At 41.0% G+C, this 21761-nt stretch overlaps 1 long non-coding RNA gene across 1 annotated transcript; it reads left to right on the top strand.

Annotated features, from left to right (window-relative positions):
- Positions 1-295: 295 nt before the first annotated feature.
- LOC131462596 (uncharacterized) lies at positions 296-10293 on the top strand. Its single transcript, XR_009240894.1, has 2 exons — positions 296-574; positions 8386-10293. It is a non-coding gene; the product is annotated as an uncharacterized LOC131462596 (long non-coding RNA).
- Positions 10294-21761: the final 11468 nt, after the last annotated feature.

Raw genomic sequence — 21761 nt, 5'->3', positions numbered from 1 at the left:
CAACCAAAAAAAAAAAAAAAAAAGGCAAGAAAAGATGGACGGACTTCTAACTTCTACCTGGAACCTCTTCATGTGCAGACAGACACTGAGCAGATGGTAAACATTTGGAATAAACAGGATGCATAGATAATCACATACAACCCGGATATACATCATGGTATACTGCATAGACCGAAACTTATGAATGGGTCTTGCCTTGGATATAAACGTCTGTGAAACATCAGCATGCTGTTGCCGGCTCTTAAGTGGCTTGATCATGCAATTCATGCTGAGCTGGAGCTGTTAACCTTACCTGGACCCTTTCATCTCACACTCAGAATGATCTGGAGAGCATATACGGTACAGTTTATGGACAATTTAATTGGTTTGACCCGGCCAGAACTGAGAAACCCTGGACCCAGTGAAGAATTACCTGCTGCTGTATACTGGTAATGGACCGGGACTGTGCCAGTTAGCCAATGCAGACCAAACTGGACTAGACATAAAAGCCTGCAATCTATTGTTTTCCACTGAGTGGGACCAGGAAGGACCTTTACTAGCCTCTCGCCACATCTCTCCAGGATCATTTACACAGGTGAGTAATCTACTGATTAGCCCATTAACCCATCCAAACAAGCAGCCAGATGAGCGCTCACACTTAAAGACCCGGGCTCATTAATTAGTGTGACATACGGTATCACCCCGACAGTCACCTTGACCAGCTACTGATTTTGAGTCATGCCCCATTGTTTAAAACACACTTTCACTCTGCAGCATCTCCTCCTGCCAGGAGTGGTGTGTGTGTGTGTGTGTGTGTGTGTGTGACCTAATTAGGGCAGCGCTTTTACGAGAGCAATCTAATTGCTGTCAGGTACACAATTAGAGAGCCAAACGATCTGTTTCGTTACTGCACTCGACTGACAACATCACAACAGGCGACAGGAAACGGATCCACCCCTCCTGTTTGTCAGTTTCTATTCTACTGTCCAAGTCACTCATTATTTCGTACTCATCTCGGTGCTATTCTCCCTTTTCCCCCTCTCTGTCCATCAGCCATCTCTTGTTTCTTTCCTGTCTGCCGGGGGCAGAGATGGAATACTAGGGGAGAATTTAATATACCGGGAGAGGATATGGTTATGAGCTAACACCACAGCCCGGGGATGGACTCTGTCTGTACAACAGGAGGTCGGATATACTACTGTATATCCCTTTAGTCATGGACAGAGACCAAAGTCTGATGCTGCACAATTCCACTCATCCTCTTTTTAAGGCTGGCAAGATATCCACTGCGATCACTGCCGTGGAAGTAATCAAGAGCCACCGTCCAGTGGAGTTAGTTGTAATACATGCAATTCACAAAAGGTATATTACTGTAAGCTTTAAGGCTCTTCTGTAATAACAGGACGCGTATAACCGTTAAACCGATAACATGCATTTTGACTCCCTTCCTTTTAATCAGATGTCGTTCCTGAAAGCCACCACTCAGCTGAGACACTAAATACTAGGTTTTTATGAGAAATACAAAATGAGACTGTGGTGGGATAAATGATGGTGGGCCTCGCTGCAGTTTGGGCAATTAAACACTGTGTAGGTCAATTGCTGTTTCATTCTGTTGTGCTCACAAAGCAGCGCTGAAGTTGACACGTGGAAAAATGAAGCCTTTTTTTTATAATGAAACCGACGCCCGTGAGTGTCAATTGCGCTCTTGCTTTGTCAACATGACGTCGCCATGCTTTCCCGTTAGCCATATGGGGTTGCCCTTAACGCTTTAACACCGACACTTTTTGCACAAGCACACTTCGCTTTGTCGCAAATACGCGGCGGAACAATTCCAGCGGCTTCTGAAAGCTGAGAAGTTGCACGCCAAAGCCAACGTGTGGTTATCGCGGTAATCTCACTCGCGCCGTTTCAGGAAGCTGGCGAATTAAATATGTTTTATACTGTTCAAATTTAAAACTTAACACGCAAAATCTAGTGTTCATGTACAACTGTGTTTAAAACTTCATTTTAAATTGTTAAAACAGCATTTTAACATGCAGTAAATTGTAAATAACTGCCATATTTTGAAAGTTATTCTGGAAAAATGGACAAAAGCTCTTCGTCACAGGACATTTTCTAGCCCTTTTATAAGCAAACATTTTGAGGCTTAGGTGTTATTGAAAGAAACAAAACAAAAACACACACACACACACTCAGTCGGGTGTGCTCATCGCATGACTGTGAGCACCAAACTGTGAACGCTTTTCCTTGGTGGACAACCAGTAGGACTTTTGTAGCGTGATTGTCACACACATTTATAGAGAGAGACAGGCATGAAACACCAATGTATCTTTCAATTAATTCATATTGTCATTCAACACAGTGGCTGCTTCCATGAGAATATCTGATGCTGAATGTGTCCGTACATCATCAGGCTCAAATCCTGTCTTTTTCTTTTTTTTTTTTTCAACCTACTCAAAGAACGAGAGGAATCACATCAGAAATGTACACAAAAACAAACACACATTGTATGCGTGTGTGTGTCGTATCATCTTTTATTCATACTATCGCGTTCTTTCTTTCTGACGAACCTAAGACACAACTCGATACACATCCCACTCTCTCTCTGTTTGCCTTTCCCGGTCCGTTTCCTCTTCTTCCACCGCTCCACATCCCTCCTCTCATCCTCCCTCCAACACTTTCACCTTTTAATCCTCGCCGTTTGCCGCTATGCCTCCTCCTCCTCCTTTATAAATCTGCTCGTCTTGTAGTCGTTGGCAAGTTGGCCAAGATACGCTCATCACTGTGGTTTCTGTATGTTCATTTGAACTCACACGTATTGAAATTATAACACTGAGGTTCTTATTTACCCTAAAAAAAAAAAAAATTTTTAAAATAAAGATTGTTCCATAAATCTTTATTCCTCTCCCTATCTCATTTGCATCTGATTCTGTTCCTCATTCCAAGAGGCAGAATAAAAGACAACGTGCTGTCCTATAATCTCATATTCTGTGTTTTGCAACCCTTCTGCACTTCCTCCCCATCTTCTTGTATGGAAGATTTTATACAAATGCAGTAATGTATGCATGGTACACCAGTGCCTCATCAGCTACCAGCTACTCATCGAACGTTACCATCAGGTTACATACTGAGTACACACACACACACACACATACACACACAGGCCTTTTCCCAGTAGTGAGGTTGTAACAAAAGCCTCAGTCTGTGTCTGTCCATTTCTCTCCTTCACATGAACCAAATGGTTGCTATGAGGGGACCATAAATGCAGCTGCAATATGGCCAAAGGTGGAAGCTGTCATATAAACAGTTCACATGCAGTATATAAGTATTTACTTTAGGAGACATGGTGCACTTTCCAACATGTTTCTGGCTGTGCTATAAAGTGCTATATCGCCACAGATATTTGGGAAAGCCGGTTTAAGACATATGTGTTGTCTTGTTTTGTTGTCGTTTGTTAAGGTTGTCACTTAAAAAGAAATTGCAAGATCCAAGCGCAACATATATAAAGAAAGGGAGGGCCATACTTTCATAGAATAAGGATGAAGATGAATGGACTGCAGGGCCATTAGGCTATATACATACTGATTTATCGCTTCCCAGTTCAGCTTTGTTTTTATTTTACATTTTTAAAACGTGAACATAACTCCCATTTTTACCCCCTTGAAGCTGAAATAAACACTTGTCTTGTTACTGTGATTTTATTTATTATGACAGATTTTATATTAGTCCCCACCCCCGCCCCAGGATGTGCTTTTCACAGAAAAAAGAAACTATATATATATATATATATATATATATATACATATTGTGTGAACAGCACATATATTGCTAGAATTACTGAAATAATGGTGTGTGTTTAAACGCACAGTTGCCATAACTGGTGGTCCCCGCGACGCCGTGTAGTCCTTTTAACAGGTCTCTCTCTTGAGAATGACACCTCGTGTCTCAGTGAGACGAGCTGTATAAATAAAGGTTAAATAAAAATAAAAAATGACCTACTACGAGGAAATACCATCTTTGGTGCAGCGTCGGCTGAACATAATGTGTAAATGATGAGCCGCTGCTAAATTTAGTGGCCTTTCTTCTTCAATTACAGCACATATGTCAGATAAATGCCTACTCCAGCACAAAATGTCTCCTTATGGACAGCGGACTTGTTCTCGAAAGCATGTCATGTAAATGAGGCAGCAGCTACTATACTTCAAACCGAGTAAAATTCAATGCAACAGCAACATTCAGGATACAGAGCCACGTGAATGGAGTAAAAGAAAAGAGGACACAAAAGAACAAGTGAGACAACACTATATTCAGCCAGTTACAAAATGACTTAGCAAAGTACGAAATACCTTGAGGCATTTATAAACTAATGGCTGCACCTGTGCTTTCCCAGTATCTGTAAACAATTCAAGGCATAAACAAATGCGAGTTTGTAACTACTTTCCAGGAGAAGCAATGCGAGTGAAGTGATTCAAACATTTAATTAAACATTATCTTCTCTGGATACAGAGCAAGTGAAAATTCTCATAATTGCATCCAAATTCTATTGTCAAGTGTTAATGAAACACCCATCGAATTAATCAGGACGTCACGGCACGACGCCGATAGGACACAGCACTTTTGTTGGGACTAAAATCTCAGGCAGGTTTAAGGCTTTTGATGTGTGTGAATGATGTATTCACAGCATTATGCAGAGAACGCTGATGCACTATATTTGGATTGTAGCAAAAATGAGATGATGGTGAGATGCTGAATTTAGTGATTCAGTCTTTTGTGTGTTAAAAGTATAAAAAAAGTTTCCTTCCTCAGTCCAATGGCGTGTTTCCACCAGCTCGCCTTGCTTCACATCGCCTCGGTACGGCTCAGTGAAGTTGTGTTTCCACTAGAATAGAATTAGTACCTGCTCTGGCGACGTTCCAAGCGAGCTGAGGCGGCACTTTGCGTGACGTTTGTCAGACTGCCGGCCACCGATTGGTCAGGGTGCCGTCACAGGAAGAGACGTCCGAGACAAGAATCAAGCTGGACAATGGCGAACTGTAGATCACTTAAAAAGACTTAACAATCCCAAAAACGTGGGTTCATCTCCAACAACTACCAGGGAAATGTCAAAAATCTCAATATTTAACAGAGAAGTCTGGTGTTTTTAGCGACAACACTGTTGATCAAAAGCCCTGCCGCTGTATTTCAGTCCAGTTCAGTGAAAGTCTGTGCTTCGGTCATGGAGGATGTACTGAACAAATATTTTTAATTAACTGATTCTAATGAGAACTGTCCAGGGTGTACCCCGCCTATCGCCCTATGTCAGCTGAGATTGGCACAGCCCCCCCCCGCGACCTTCCGGTGGAGGATAAAGGGATAGATTATGGATGGATGGATGATACTATTGATTCAGTTACACTGAAAACAACTGCTTTACAAGTCACTAGTCACTCGTGGGTGTGTGTCGCGTGTAAAACAAAGTCACGGCAGTTTCATGCAGCCATGCAGTGATGACTCCGCCCACGTTGAGTAGGTTCTATTTTTGTAATGGAAAACCAACCTAAACTGTGTCGTGCCGTGCGGTGGCGAGCTAGGACCATAGTGGAAAAGGGCCAAGAAACAGGAAATGTGGGGATTAGGTAAATTGAACACTCTAAATTGACCGTAGGTGTGAATGTGAGAGTGAATGGTTGTTTGTCTCGATGTGGCCCTGCGATGGACTGGCGATCGGTCAGATGAGATTGGCACAGCACCTCCCGTCATGTGGAGGATAAAGCGGTAGAAGATGGATGGATGGTTTTTATTTGTTATGAAGGAACTGTTTAATATGACAGTCATACTAAACATGGTCCATAGACTTTCAACAGCATTCATTTTTGGTGATCTGTGTTGTTTCAATTATAAATCATGTAAATCATGTGTTTGCACTATCAGCTTAAATCCCAAGCACTATCGCTAAACAATGCTTTAATTTGTGCACACAGCGTGACAACGCAGATGTAGATTTTTGCACATTTTTTTGCACTGAAAACACATTAGTGTCACGTCACGCTTGTCAAGTTAAGATAAGATTGGACGTCTTTTAAAAAATAATCATCAGTGAAAGTTCAAGTATGAATAATGTACACGTCAGTCGGAACTCTGGCGCACGTTAGTGTGTCGACATTCATCAGACAGTGCTTTCATTTCTCTCAAGCAGTGCAACTCCCGAACACAGTGCAGTTAATTAGACTGGCAGGGAGACAATCAGTTGGGCAAACATTTAATGGAATGTGCAGTCCTGAGTGCATGTCTTCAGGTCTCTTTTTCAGTCAGTTCAGCCCTTGTAGATCCAGTTTAAGTGTGGAGACGTTTACTGGCTTGCTGCAACAACATCACTACTCAGCAACATGTGCCCATTTGAAAGGTGGATGAATGGGTGGGCAGTTAGTGGGAACTATGTCTAATTAAGTGTTCAGTCACGAATCAGGTACTAAATGAGGCCAGTTTCCTCAGCTGATAACCTGTCTCACTGTGAAACGGAGAGCCTGCTGCAGGCAGCGGCAGCTTTGACAGACGGTGCCACGGCTCACATTACAGCGTGACGTAAAAGAATGTGCGCTTGGAGATTTGCTTACACAGCTAATACTGCATTGTGTTGCAGCAAGTTAAGATGGTTTCATCCTGGCTTTTTTGGGGGGGGGGTTAAAGCTGTTTGGGCACCCCCACTAATGGTCCTTTGCCACTATGGTCCAGGCTTGCCTCAACTCGCCACGGCACGGCACAGCTTAGGTTGGTTTTCCACTCCAAAAATAGTACCTAGTATGAACCTATTTTCCTGCTAATTGTTGGAGATTAACCCATGTTTTTAGGATTCTTATGTTTTTTTTAAGTGATCTATAGTTCGACATCGTTTGGCTTGATTCTTGTGTCACGCAAAGTATCGCCTCAGCACGCTTGGAACCTCGCCAGAGCAGGTACTAAAAAAAAGTACCTGGTTCCAGACACTATGCTAGTGCAAACGCACCTTAACCGCGCCGTGCCGAGGCGAGCCGGTGGAAACACGCCATAAGGAGGATGTTTTTTGTAGCTATGGAGACACAATAGGTTTATTAACAGTAATTAGTATTAGTATTTTGAACCCTTTAACACCGAGTGTATCACAGGCGACACGTTTGCTCAAGTGCAATTTGTATTGCAGTACTTACTATCGGAAAAATTCCAACCATTTCCGAAAGCTGAGAAGTTGTTATTGTAAATGTGTTGTATACGGTTCAAAATTCTAATTTAACACGCACAATCTGTTGTTTGTGTACAACTTGTGCTCGTGTTTTGCTTCATTTTAAATTGTTAATTCACAAGCTTAATACGCGCTAAATTGTAAATAACTGCCAGATATTGGAAGTCATTGTGGAAAAATGGGCAAAAACACTTACTCACACGACACGTTCTGTGTTTAATCTTTGCTATACAGTCCGAGTAGCTCCTGTCCAAATATTTCCTGGGCTTATTGCTTATTTGTCAAATCAAATACGTTACTTCAGAATACTGCTTTGTTGTTATTTATGTGTGTATGTACTTACTTTGTGCAGTGCTTCTGCTAACCACTCAATGAACACTTCCAAAAAGCACCAGGTTTCCCCCCGAGGACTTCTTACCATTGTGACAGCTAATCATTTTATCACGCTCACATTAGGGTTCATAATGAAGTGAGTCGGCGCCAGCAGGCCAGCCAACGGATTTCCCTACCATTTTCACCATCTAGCAATCTATCTTAACACAGCATAAAACATTACTATTTTTCAAGGTTTCAACAGGGACATATATAATTCATACAGCCCACCATCTGTGGTGTTTATTGTGTTTCTGGATTCAGGAAAACTGTTCTCAGGTGCTCAACGGGAGGGTTCACTGTCAGTCCAGGACTGGCCTTTTTAAAATAGGTGTGTTTAGGTGTCCTATTTAGGTGCATCAGCAGGTAATTTAGTATTTTTATAAAAGGCACATGAAATGTGGGTGGGGAAAACACCACACACAGACAGGTGCATAGATAGACCTCCTAAATGCAAGACAACTTTGATCAAATATGTGACTGTTTTTATATGAAACTGTTTTTCTGCCATGACAACTCCCAGGGCTCCTCACAAATAACAGTTTCAGTTTCTGTTCTCTGATCCAGAGAAATACAACAATGGAAACAATCTGCTCTGTCACCTCTGTTCAAAAATAGATACAGTGCACTCAACATGACACACGTGTCAACACTAGAGAATAGAAGCGCATATTTTAGCCAGAGGCCGTAAATATGCTACAGCTACTGTATAACTAAGAGGTGTTGATCTTCAGATCTTACTTTCAAATAAAAACCACACCATTGTCACCTATGTCATATTTTGTTTCTGGATGTGAAATGCAAACTAACGCCTCTGTCTTTCTCTTTCTGTCTTTCAGACCAGTGATCGGGAGGAAAGCCACGTGTTAAAAGTCAAGAAAAACAAATAAAACAGGACAGGAGGGACACGATACAGCATCACTGTTATGATCGACATTATTATGAGAAAAAATCTGCGTCATCCCCATTACTGTCAACCCTGAATAAGTTTACAGAAAGGGAGTTCTACGTTCAAAGTCAGAATAGTTTTATCGTGAAGAAAAAAATGCTGTGTGTCTCTAAATGGCTGCACCACTTCCATTTCTGCCATCCCACCCTTGTTTTTGCCACAGTGTTTCCCCCACTCACGAAATATTTGATGACATTCCATATCTCATTTACCGGTAACGTAAAAGGGAACCTATTATATTTTTTGCCTTATTTTACTATTTAATATCACCTCACACGTTATAACATCAATAGAGAAAAGAGAGAAAAGCTCAGGGCTCGGACTAATGACGTGATGCCCAATTCAGCTATGTTGCCTATATTCAATTTTAGCTTACATCTGCATTTACACTGGTTAACATTTGAGGAAGACAACGTGTGGGGTGGACATGGCTACTGAAATAGAAAGTGAATGTGGTGTTATTTTGAACTTTCAAAATCCCCCAAGGCTTAAAAGGCTGGAAACCTCCGTCTGTATGAGTCCCACTGGTTTGAGCTCTCATCCTCCATAGCACTGGTCAAAAGACATACGAGTTGCATTGATGGGAATATCTGCAAAATGCAGGTATCTGATTCATATCTGATTTCTTTACACATACGAATGAGATCTTCGGATTCTGAAACGTGTGCTTTTTTTTCCCCCCTGCTTACACCTTCATGGCTCATATCTGACTTGTGCCACATGGGAGGAGAAGTATAAAAATATAATGTATAATCAGAATTGGGTCACTTTGAATTTTGCGGCAGCATATGCAGCCTAACTGACATCTGATTTATTTATAAAATCATATGCTTCAAGCAGCGCTCATTCTCCCAAAACAATCTACTTGAGTGGCAATACGAGCATGCAATGCACAAATCCAACAAATAACTAGAAATAACAAAAACAACAATGTGTTTTCTGACAGCAGACATAACATGTGTCAGTAAGCAGGTAGCATATAGCCCAGGCATGCACCTTTTAAGCGAGGCATGTGCACAATTGTAACTGAAAGACAAAAGCTGTCATTATGTTACAGAATAAAAAGGAAAAGTCTGTTATATTTAGTGCACAGAGTTGAAGTGATGCTCACAAGGACTGGGTGTGATTCTCCTTGGCAGGCGTCCTGGTGCTCAGTCAATCAGAGGAAAATGTGCTGCTAAAGAGGCCCGAGCTAATGTTGCCTTTTTTAAGTAAGAGGGTTTAAATTAGGGGGTGCGTTACAGGCAGTTTGAGATAAATGGAGACAGTTTTGAAGAGTGAAACAAAGCACACGAGTCCCAGAATTCAAATAAAAAAAAGATATTACTGATGCAATGAGTATGATGGGTCCCCTTGAACGCCGTTTCTGAAGAGCTGCACCGTCATGGCCGTCAGACTAAATCACCTTTACATTGACCCTCCAAATATTTCCGTTGCCCAAATAATAGCATCTCTTTCACCACCTTTACCCAGAGTCCGATGTATGGGCCACGCCTGCCACGTGAGATATGTGTCGTCCATATGTGCGCGTACCATTCCTCTGTAAAATCACCATCATTATACTCATGGCACAGTTTGTTTCTGCCGAGGTGTGTGTTAGTAGAGGAAAAGCCTCAAATCGTTTGACCCATCGTAGTAGAATCACCTTCCCCACCGGTTGTGTCCCCTCCCATTTTTTCTTTTTCGTTTGGGCTTTATCTTTTGTATTTGTACATAAAGCAATTTCAAATCTTATAGTTTTGTACATGTAATTTTTATGGTGTGTCAATATTTTCTAATAAAATGAATCAAAAATGGATGCCTTTTTTCCTAGACTGGTTTCTTTTGTCTGTTTCTATCTCAACCCTTAGTTGCCCATTATTTTCTAGTTGTCTACTAGTTAGTGTGTAATTAGCTATATACAGTATATATGTATACTTTTGAAGAGGGAACTATCCATTTGGAGTAAAGGTGAATAAATAAACAATCATTTGAAATAAAACTTGTTTTATGTTTCTCATCCACAAAGCCTCCTGTCTAAAAACATGAACTAAAATGTGTTACTGTGGGATCAGATTTAATGTCAGACTTCCACATCAGGCAATTCCACGTAAATTACAGGAGCAGCCATGTCAATTTCTACTCACAGCTAATACTGTCGATGCTTTTCCACCAATGGAAGAAATCTTTACGTGTAAGATGACGGGCCCTCGTGGATTTCGTCCCCCTCCTCTAATCTACAGAGATTACAGATTCTCAAAAATCAATTGCAGCAGCAGGCAGGTGTTCTGAGCTCCAAGAAACCAAATGTGCACAACCTGTTAAGCACGCAGGCAACATCAATTACTTCTTAGCTGAGCTGTTAGCAGCTAAAGAGCACACATTTGTTGTACCTCAGTAGTTGGCCAGGAGCAGATGAAAGCTAAAAGAAGAGTGGATATTGAACTCTGATTCTCCAAGCGTCAAACATTACTAAATTTTATATGATAAATTAAGCATCTGTGAAATTATATTTTAAAAACGTCAATTACTTTTTTCTTCAAATAGTAAAAATCACATAAAAGAGTAGCACTTTTTATAAAGAAGGTGCCTGTTTGCATAATGAAAAGTCTTTGGTATACTCCTTGATTATTCTCCCATTGCAAATGTTTCCAACAAGCATAACCTAAATCTGTCTTCTTCCTCCTCTTATGTCCTCTCCCATTATCTCCTCCCATCACCTGTCCTCCCCTCATCTATTTCCACAGGCTCCTTTTCTCCCTCGTTCTTTCTTCCATTAACCACCAATGCCCTCGTCTGCCTCACTCTTCTGCTGCCCCCCCACCCCCCCCCTCAACTTTAATACCTAACTGATTCTACGCAACCCCGTCCTGCTCCCCCAGACTGACTGCAGTCCTCACGTCTCTGATCCACAGTTGTTGGCAGGCGGCCAGCACCAGATTAGCCACTAACAATTTCTGCCTCTGCTTTCTCCTTTATGCTCATCACCACCTGTTAACACTCTCTCTACCTCATTCCCGGTTAAACCTGAACAAATGACAATGATACGTTTAAACGGCAGGAGCCAAAGTAAGAGAGAAATAAATGGTAAAAAAAAAAAAAAAATGGAGGTGGGTGAATATACAGGCAGATATCAGCTGCTGTAGGTAATGTGGCATCGGGGATCTCATTTTGAAACAGATCCTAATATTAAAATTTGATTCACTCGCGGAGCTCTAAAGCAGGGAAGTGAATATCATTACCACAGGAAATCAATGTAGCAGAGTAGAAAACAAAGTCGAAACAAATCCTGATGAGTCACTATCATTAGGGATTAATTATTGAACAGCAACCATAACTTAAAAGTTTGCTTTGCAGCAGTACGGACAAACACCCAATCACACTCATTATGACACAGCATATTAAAGGTTTTGCTGCTGAATTCATTAATCAAGCCAGATATTTATTGCATACTTTGGCTTGTATTAATATGAACTTTATCCCACTTCGTCGAGTAGTTTCGGGGGAAAATTGTTTTTGTGCCGATTAATATGTAAACCTATGCAGCAAGGTGCTCCAAATTTAATCAGATGAGTATCTTCTCAACAGGGGTGAGACTTTGTGTACGCATTAAATTCCTGTCATGTACTGTTCATCCACAAAATCTACACACGGACATGCTGATGTCAGCTAAATTGTCTTTAAAATAAAAAAAAAAAAAAGAAATACAACGTGTGCAAGCGCTTCGGTCAATGTCCTTGCCCGTTCTACCGGTGAAACTTAATTTATCTTTGACCACACGCGGTATATAAAAGTGATTTACAGCATTATCTGTTAAACTTTCCTTTAGGGAAAAGTAGCCTTGACTGAAAAGTCATGGGAACAATCACTTACAACACAAACAGTGACAAGCCTGTCACTAGGAATGCTTACTTATTCATGCAGTTGATTTTAATAATGACAACTGTATTTTAATACAATTAGCCCATCAAAGTCACGCACGTTTTGTAATGCCCGACTACTTGAGACCACAAGTGACGAGAAGAGGAGTAGAAGATCACTGTGGGCAACAATCCTCCTCCAGGTAAGATTGTGTTGTTGTCCAAACCTTAATGTATTCATTGCCATCAGGATGAAGAAGATTTCAAAGGTTTCTTCTGCAAAACATCACCTAAGAACACTGAAGAAATGATGTGATCTCAGTGACTTTAACCATGACATTATCTTTGGTTCCCATCAGTCTGGTTTGAGGAATTCTCCTGGGATTGTCACACACAAGAGTCTCTGGGGTTAGGATTATGACCAGAGTGGAAAAACAGAAACTATCCAGTGAGCAGTTCTGTGGACAGACATGCCGGATTGATGAGAGACTTCAAAACAGAATGGCCAGACCTGGATAACAGCTCTTTACAAATGTGTTGAAAAGAAAAAAAGACAATGAGAACAACACAACTAAGATTGAGACCACTACAGCAGCAGAAGACCACATCATGTCAAGTACTAGACCAGCAAGAGGAAAATCAGAAGCTGCTGTAGGCACACGTGCACCAACACTGTAGCTGAAGGAAAACAGCTTGTTCTGAAGAATCTGATCCCTATGGAAATTGTAGTGTCAGAATTTGGCAACAGCAGATCAAATCCATGGAGTCATGTGCAGGGGACTGACTTGGTTGCACACTTTGGGCCCTTTAACGCCAACCTATTGTGGTTTGAATACTTCAGTTTACTGTATCTGAAAATGAATGCTCACCATGCCCATCCATTTATACAGTAGCTGCAGTTAACTGTGTCATAGCTATAGCATATCACAGAGAAACAGTGTCATCTCAGTTCTGTAAGCTCCCAAATGTCCAGATCATGGATGCAGAAAGACAACTCAGTTCAGTAAAGCCCAGGTCATTTCAGGCGGCACTCAATGCACTAAGGAGACATTATGCATGTATGAGTTCCCAATTTGACCTTTTGTGTATTATTTTCATCATTATTAAAAGGCAGAATCTCAGTCGCACGGCACACAGAGACTGTGTCTGTGCCCTTTTACGCACGGACTGTGTGTAAAAGTGGCACAGCTCTGGCAGCGCCCCCCCCCCCCTGCCCACACTAATGCGTACGTGGTCCTTGGCTGGTGAACCATCTGGCTCCGCTGTCTCCTGGCTCTGTTCCATCAACAACTCATTAGACCGCACAGGATAAAGGATGGCACCGACATTCAACCTGCATATAACTGATGAGAAAGGGGACTAGGAGGAGAAGGACCGCTGAAGTGCATCCATGCGTGTTTCGGAAGTTGGGCGTGCAAGTGACAACTGTGTCGGTTGGATGAGGTGTAAAATAGAGGCCCCACTCTGTTCGCATCAAGCGCGCTGCACTGTGTGAACTTCCAATGTGCTGCACCGCTAAATATGAAATGCAAAGTTTACTGCCTGTGACTTGTCTCCTGAGAAGCATATCCTCGTAAAAGCATTTTACAGATTAAAGTAAATCATTTGACAATTTCCAAACCATTCTCTTAAGCTAAGTCTATTATGTGGCGGCTCCCATTGTGCAAGCTTGCGAGCACAACGGCCACTTGAAAGTTCACATGTCTTTATCAGTGCAGGGCAAAGGAGGCATATTGCTCTCGACTAATAACACACAAGTAGTTCATTTAAATGAAATAAAAAGGCTCCATTAAAATGCAAGAACTGTGGAGCCTGCATGTTGAAATTTTAGTGCTATGCACAACACACAAACACACACATCTGAAGTTGTATGAGGGAAAACTGTAGACTTATTTCACCTATTTGTTTTTTTAGTTCATTTTAATTACATTAAATCTCCCACGAATTAGGGAAATGGTCCCGGTTGAATTTCCCGGGAATCCTGTTTCCTGAGATGAAACCCTAATTTGCATCATGAATGTTCACCCAACAGATCCATCAACACAGGGCAGATGCTTCCAACATCATATTAAATTGATGCTGTAAAGAACTGAGGCTGTTTTCCCAGCAAAGGTAGGAACTACCCATTATTACTTTGGCATTTTCTGCTGAAGTGTACCATGAGTGTAGAAGCACGCAAGTGACTACTGTTGACATACAAATGATAATGATGATACATGAACAACACTAACCCAGATATGTATATACAAGCATTGTATACACATACTGCTCCACCTGTTTCCTTAACATGCTCTCTGTAAAAAAAAAAAAAAAAAAACCTCTCCAAACCTACAAGAACAAAACAGCAAGGCCATCGCACGCCTCACACATGCAATATCACAGGACACCACACACCCACTCAACCATCACTTCCAGCTCTAAAGTATGAAATGCAATAAAGCCCGCCTCAGCAGAAGCCTAATACCTTCAGCCACATCCACCTTAAACAAAACAGCCATATATGTAGTGTATGTGTTTTTCCTTTTGTTGGATCTTTTTTTTTTTTTATAATGTTCTATATATTTTTCTGAGACATGCAAATGTACAGAAACTGTGAAAACAAATTTCCCCAGGGGGACAATCAACTAACTGACTAACTAACTACCACAGTTTCCTTCCTGGGCTGATACAAGGAAAACTGGAGAAGAAAGCACAGGGAGACTTCTAGCCAACAATAATACAGTATGAGAGATTTAAACCAAAGGACCCTAGCCTGAATCTCATTTGCAAGTGTTTAACAAGCCCTCCTCATTCATTCACCCTGTGGGGATTCTATAGCTGCACCTCAGTGTGTTATGCCACAGAGAAATGCCTGCTCTCTGATGCCCTCAGCTCAGATGAGACTAGGCAACTTCATTTAGATTTCCTGCAACTCCTTGCAGTTTTTACAAATTCATGGATGGAAGTAAAAACTAAAAAGCGTTTTCTGTCTAACTTGTCTGAGCGATATTCTGCCAAAATTGGGGATGTACTGTATGTCAAAAACACACAGACCACAGGCATTCCAAACTATTACTGCAAACCAAAACATAGGAGAAAGTGTTGCCAAAGAAAAAATGAACACGGAAGCAAGGAGCTGCAATTACACACATAACAATCTGTTTTATCTTTATAAACTTAGCATATTTGGTTCATTTTCACATGCCAGCATAGAGATCGACAGACTGTCATAGGTAAGTGACAACGAGGGACTGTAAAAACATAATGTATGGTAAATATCCACTGACAATGTGTATGAGAGTAGCCGTGTCTCCATTTGAGGGCTGGATCCTCAGGAGAGTGCAGCCGACATTGACCGAATCCTCAGGAGGAGACAGAAGTCAGGTCCTGTGTGAAGTTAGATGGTCCAGCCCACACGACTCAGTTTTGTCTTTTTTTTTGTTCATTTATATATTCTTTCATTCGAGTTCTTGTTTATTTTTGTACTGGTTGTACTGAGTGTCCAGGTGTCGTCTAGTTTTACAGAGAAGAAATGACTCACTGGACATTTTTAGACTACCTGCCTACATTTCACTTCATTAACTCCGGCGGCGTGGTCACAAATGGTACATTTTTTCTTGCATAACAGAAAATGAATAATGAATAACCTGTTTCTTTTAAAACCTTTTGACTGCTCAACTCTAAAGTAACTACAGTCGAAGCAAAGTAGAGATGCCTACTGCTCTGCTATTCATGGTTTTCGACCCGAAAACAGGCAACATTTGTAGTATCTTTTATCGCCTGTGAACGGCAGCGGAATGGACCTTCCAGAGACGGGCCATTCACTAAACAAGGGGAGAGATGGTGATGAAGGGTAGTTGTATGTAATCAGCAAAACTCAGTGTTTATAATAAGGATACCTCATGTGTTTTCCATTTAATCTTCTGCAGACAAGCATCAGATGGGCTTTAATGAGGACAGCTCAAAGTGAGAAATAACTGAAAAACTCTGCTCTCCCTCGGTTTTATCCTAGCTCGGATGCACACCACTAGGTCTCATCAAGTTTGGTTCGACTAATTAAACCCAAAGTTACTGTCCTATCTCAGCCAAAAATTTTCCAGATGAGGGAACTGCTGTGAGGGAGCTACAAAAGGAAAACATTATGATGGGTTGCGTTTAGAAAATATATACTCTAAACTTGCATCACAGGGCTGCTTAATTGGACTAAATCTTGTCAAATCATGGGCTACTGACCACATTTGGCAGCGAGTAGCAGGAGGCTGCAGTGATCTGGATCTGAAAGAACACATGGAAACCTGTCCAAGCAGTGCAACATGCATCCCATCATTTACACCTCAACATATTACATAGGTGCAATTGTGCTGTATCTCGTAGCTTGTGTCAACCCAAATGCATTTTAGCTTTGTCGTTGAACTGGGCTTAGCTGGGGACCCTTCAGTTGGGAGTTTGCATGTTGTGCTCTATGTGGGTTTTCTTTGGAAACGCAAGCTTTTTTTTCACAGGCCAAAGAAATGCATGTTAATTAACTGCTGTTAATTACCATGTCTCTTGGAATAATCAGCTGGAATAGGCTCTATTTCATCTCTGCGACACTCAGTTAGTAATTTAGGTAAATTAGATTATGAACATTGGGATTTCCCCCAGAAAATTGGCTCATAAGCCCGAGCCTTGTGGCAACCGACCTTTAATTGGGGGTCGATGGCTCATTGTCTTTTTTTGAAGGGGGGGGGCCTGGTAAGAGCAAACGACGTGATAACAGAATTACAGACAGAATTATAAACAGCTCCACACACATCCTCCAAGGGACTATTGTCATCACCCCACCACGAAGGAGGTGGGGTGATGACAATAGTCCGAGACTGGATGGGAAAACCACTGGCAGAGTGCACGCACAGCGCCAGACACAGGAAGGAGCGGAAGAGACTGATACTGGAAGTTACCATGGTCCCTGACCCTCAAGCATGACAGCTGTAACACAGATATCCTAGGGATCAACGTAAAAGTCAACGCTTAAAGTGCAACAACCTCCACTCTCACCGAACCACTAACCAGGTGCGCAAGACTTTATCCCCAATCCAGATCTTGTATTTGGGTTCACTGGTCTAGCCGAAACAAAAGATTCACTAAGAAGCAAAATCTCACAAAATGTATCTGGCAGTGCACAGTCTTGGAGAACAAAAAAAAAAAGTTTTAAATGAGTAATATCAAAGTATTTACACTCAGCAATCAAACACCGTGCATTTTTTCTGTAAAATCATAAACGGGTCTACTGGAGGAACCCTGAACAGGATGGATGGATAAATGGATTTAGTGCAAAAGGCATAACCAAAAGCAATCTCTAGAGATTGTCCAGAGATTGGAGGCGCTGTATGTGTGATTGTGCAGAGATTCACTAGAGATTCTCCAGCCGGCTCCCAGTATAATCTCCAAATAATGTCTGAGTGAGCTCATGTGAGAAAGCAGCATGAGAAACTCCACAGGAAGTAAACAGGCAAGCGTCCTGTTTCCTGCATGCTCACGCCAGGTGCCACCCCCTCATCTGCATGTGCCGGAGATTCTCCTGTTGTTATGAATGTGTCTCTTGACATAATGCAGTCATTCCTTCCAGTCTCACATCTTAGGGATGTTTTCTACGTAAGGCTTTGTCCAAAATAAATCACATGGACTGGTGTGGGGTTTGAAGTTTGAAGCTGTCATTGTCCATGCAGTGGTTTAAAATGAGTAGGAAGTGTTTTTGTTTTGTTTTTTTAGTTCTGTCAAGAGTGAACCGATGGGCAGAGAGAAAGAAAGGAAGCAATGCTAATGTTTGGCTTTTGACCATTGTTGTTTTTGACAGTAAGAGGCCAGCTTCCCTTTATTGTTAATGGAGAGTAGAACAGAGGGTAAGACATAGGCCAGAGCTTTGACAGTGATTTACTGTCAAGCGTCTCTGTAGGTTTCTCAGAAGAGTAAGAAAATGGTAGAACAAAGAGAAGGTATTTCACATTTGAGAGTTATCCGGATTTTTGCTTGAGGACAGCGCATGGATATACATTACATGAAAAATCTAACTTTAATGTCACTGATTTTATACATAGACTGTTATTAGAGTTGTTCCGATTCCGATGCTCCGTTGACTCCGTTAGCTGCCCTAGCGCCGTTAGCGCGCCTACAGTCAAACTGGAGCGGCCCGTTTATTAAACGAAAAGAGCAGCGCTACAACTAACCAGCGTACCTGTGTCCTGCGTATGTATGCCTCTGTTTTTTAAAGTTTAGCGTAACTTCAGAGACTCATTTTAACAATCTGGAGTCATGTAAATATGATGTCACGGGCGTCCTTTCCCGGTCAGTAGTCATGGAAACATAAAGCTCTGCCAGTGCTGCGGTGTTTGGACCAGAGTCAAAACAAACGTACAAGCTGAAAAACAAAATAACATATCACTGGTAAAAATAAATGGTGTCCATTTGCTGTATTCGTTCATGTTTTACAGAATACAACACACTGGTATTGGTATCGGTATCGGTACTCTGTATCGGCCGATACCCACAGCATAAGTATCGGAATCGGTATCGGGAGGGAAAAAATGGTATCGGAACATCTCTAACTGTTATGAGCTGTAGTTACACAAACACGGTGTCTGCGTTTGAAAAAAACAAAAAACAATGAACAGTTAACTCCTATGATAAGATGAAAGCAGAAGGGAACTTCACAAGTCATCAGGGTCTAGCTGGAGCGCAGTTTCATCAAAACAATACTATCAAAGATGAACAATCTGGTCAGCCAGTAACAGCGGATATTAGTACCCACGGGGGCCAGTGCGTATTTGCCTTGATGTTTACTCGTCATGCAGGCGCCTCCTATCAGCCATCACCACTCAGGATGATGTTTCCATCTTTATGTAAAAATGTATTGCAGATCAGTCTCAAAACTTAATTTCACACCATGAAGAGGCGGTTTAATTCTGAGAGCTTTGAAGAGGCATATCTCTCTCTCTCTCCCTCTCTTTTTTTAAAAGAGGAATTTTGAGATAACTTGCAAAATTGGGTTTAATGCATTGTTATTTTACATTCTAGGCCTTGTGATGGATTGGAATAGGCTCCAGTCTACCCCTGTGAACATTTAGGGGATAAGCTATAGAGAATTAACACAATTTAATGAATCATAGAAGTGGTAATTGGTGATAGAGAGGCAGTTAGAAATTAGGGAAGAAATATTTGATTTACACATTTAAAAACACGCCTCTGTTGATTTGGGCAAAATCTGAAATGCTACTCTAAACAAAAATGATTTAAATCAGTATGCACTACAACTCTAGTGTTGATAAGCTGTTTAGTACCGTGGATGTTGACTTCTTTCTCCTGGATGCCAGCTTCTGAGTCAAAATTGAACATAAATAGCTACCAGTTGATACTAAAAGAAGCAATTACAGCTGATTACACCAGTACTAGTAAAGATACTGAGTGTTTATAGACTCAGACTCAAAAAGGAGAAGCACAAATAAAACTCGACATTCTGAAAAAAAACCAACTTATGACCGCTCAAGTCCATTTTACTCACTATTCATTTCACTTGTACATACAGTATATTGACTTCTGCGTACATCCGACAAGGAGGCTATTTATATCTGAGCTGTCGAGAAGCAGGGTTACTGTGGAAATCTTTTCATGACACTTGGATGAAATGCGGACAGGTGGAGCATGACCCAGGAAGAAAAAAGAAACAATAGCCATAAACGGGATGGATACCAAATTATTTTTTCCAACTTTCTTTAACATTATGACACGAGACGATAAATCGGTGACGGAACACGTTCTACTCAAATGTGTTTTTAATCTCTTGCTGAGAACATTAGGAGTGAGAACTTTCAGTGATTATGAGCCGTCCCTCATTAACTAATGCCTTTATATTCATGGTTCAATGTTTAAATCTTGTACTGAGGAGAGAGTTTAGTAATATTTAGTAAGGCCACAAGAGCCGACCCACAATGAGAATCCTTTCCCTGGAACAGTGAACCCTTTCATCATTTTTGCCCTGAAACTTACTGGCTTGCAGGTTTTGATATGCTAGAGACTGTGGGGAGTGAAAATTAGCAAGAGTGTACACTGTACAGTGATATGTTGAGAGCTGCGTGTCAAGGCCAACTGAAGTTACTGAGCTGCATGAACAATTCCTCTGACAAGCAACACATTCCCCTCATTATTTTCCACCAGCAATGTCACTAACCATTGTAGATTTCTGCCCATTTGCCACAGTCTTGATTTTCTGATGCCATTTGCTCGCAGGAGTCAATTTCTTCTCTGCAGCTGATTGGCTCTTATAGTAAATGCAGATATCATGTCCTCTACTAGATGACGTTTGGGTAAAGATTAGGGGTGTCCCAATTTTGATTGTAAATCTTGAAAAGCAAAGCTGGAATCGACCCCAGTGTGACGTCCTGCAGGCGTGTGGCGGGGGAAAAAAACACATTGTTGTGATTGTAGCCACTGTAGCTCAAATACACATCACTTCCTGACAACTAAAAGTAACCACGGCAAATTCTGATTTGAGGTGACACCGACCGAACTCGGAACCCCTGTGTGTAGAAAACGTGGTCCTCTGAGGAATCTGAAATCATCCTTTGAGATTTGAAATGTTGAATTTCAGTTCAGTGAAGCACTTTAAGCACAAGCACCTTTATTTGGAAAAGTTGTATTTCGCTTAATGTTTTAGTTTGAAACGTTCGATTTCAGCTCAGTGAAGCACTTTAAACGCTATTTTTATTTTACTATATAATCGTGCTTCAATTAAAGACAAGCATTTCTCTACACCTTATTCTTGTTTAAAAATCATTCGCATTATATGAATGTTATGGAGAGCGATTAAAAGGTGACCTTATGGCGTTAAAGGCGAAGCAATGAAAGATTTGGGTGCACCTAAAAAAAAAAGTTAGGTGCACCACTGTAAAAAATGTAAAAAGTTAGTCTGAAGCCCTGACAGTGGTGGGACCAAAAAAAAATCAATAAGACACATCAATAAGGTACACTAATTATTTTGCTGGTGCCAAATATTGATATTTTAATTTGAAAAAGAAAATGGAGTTTTCAGACTTCCCTGCAAATGTGACTCACGGACGTCACGGCTTAATACAATGCAAAAAAAAAAGTATTCTCTGCAAAGATAAACAGTTATTGAAATGAAATAATATGACTATAACAATAATAAATATAGGTAAAAAATATCAAAATAAAAGTACAGAAGAAGCCACTATGACGAATGCATAATCAGTAGGGTTTTAAAAAAAAAATGAAAACAATGATAAACAATAATTATTATCTTCATGTTTTCTGAGCTACTGTGGTGACTGTCATCCATGAGGCATTCATTGCATACACCAAAAAAAGTGGGTGTACTTGGCATAGTGTACATATATATTTGTGTATAGAGTGCAGTGTATGGCTATGTGGATAATTGTAATTAGATCATACTAAT

Source organism: Solea solea, chromosome 7, assembly GCF_958295425.1.
Source record: "Solea solea chromosome 7, fSolSol10.1, whole genome shotgun sequence".
Taxonomy (NCBI): domain Eukaryota; kingdom Metazoa; phylum Chordata; class Actinopteri; order Pleuronectiformes; family Soleidae; genus Solea; species Solea solea.
Note: the sequence above shows the minus strand (reverse complement) of the source record. Positions and strands in the feature narration are given on the sequence as shown.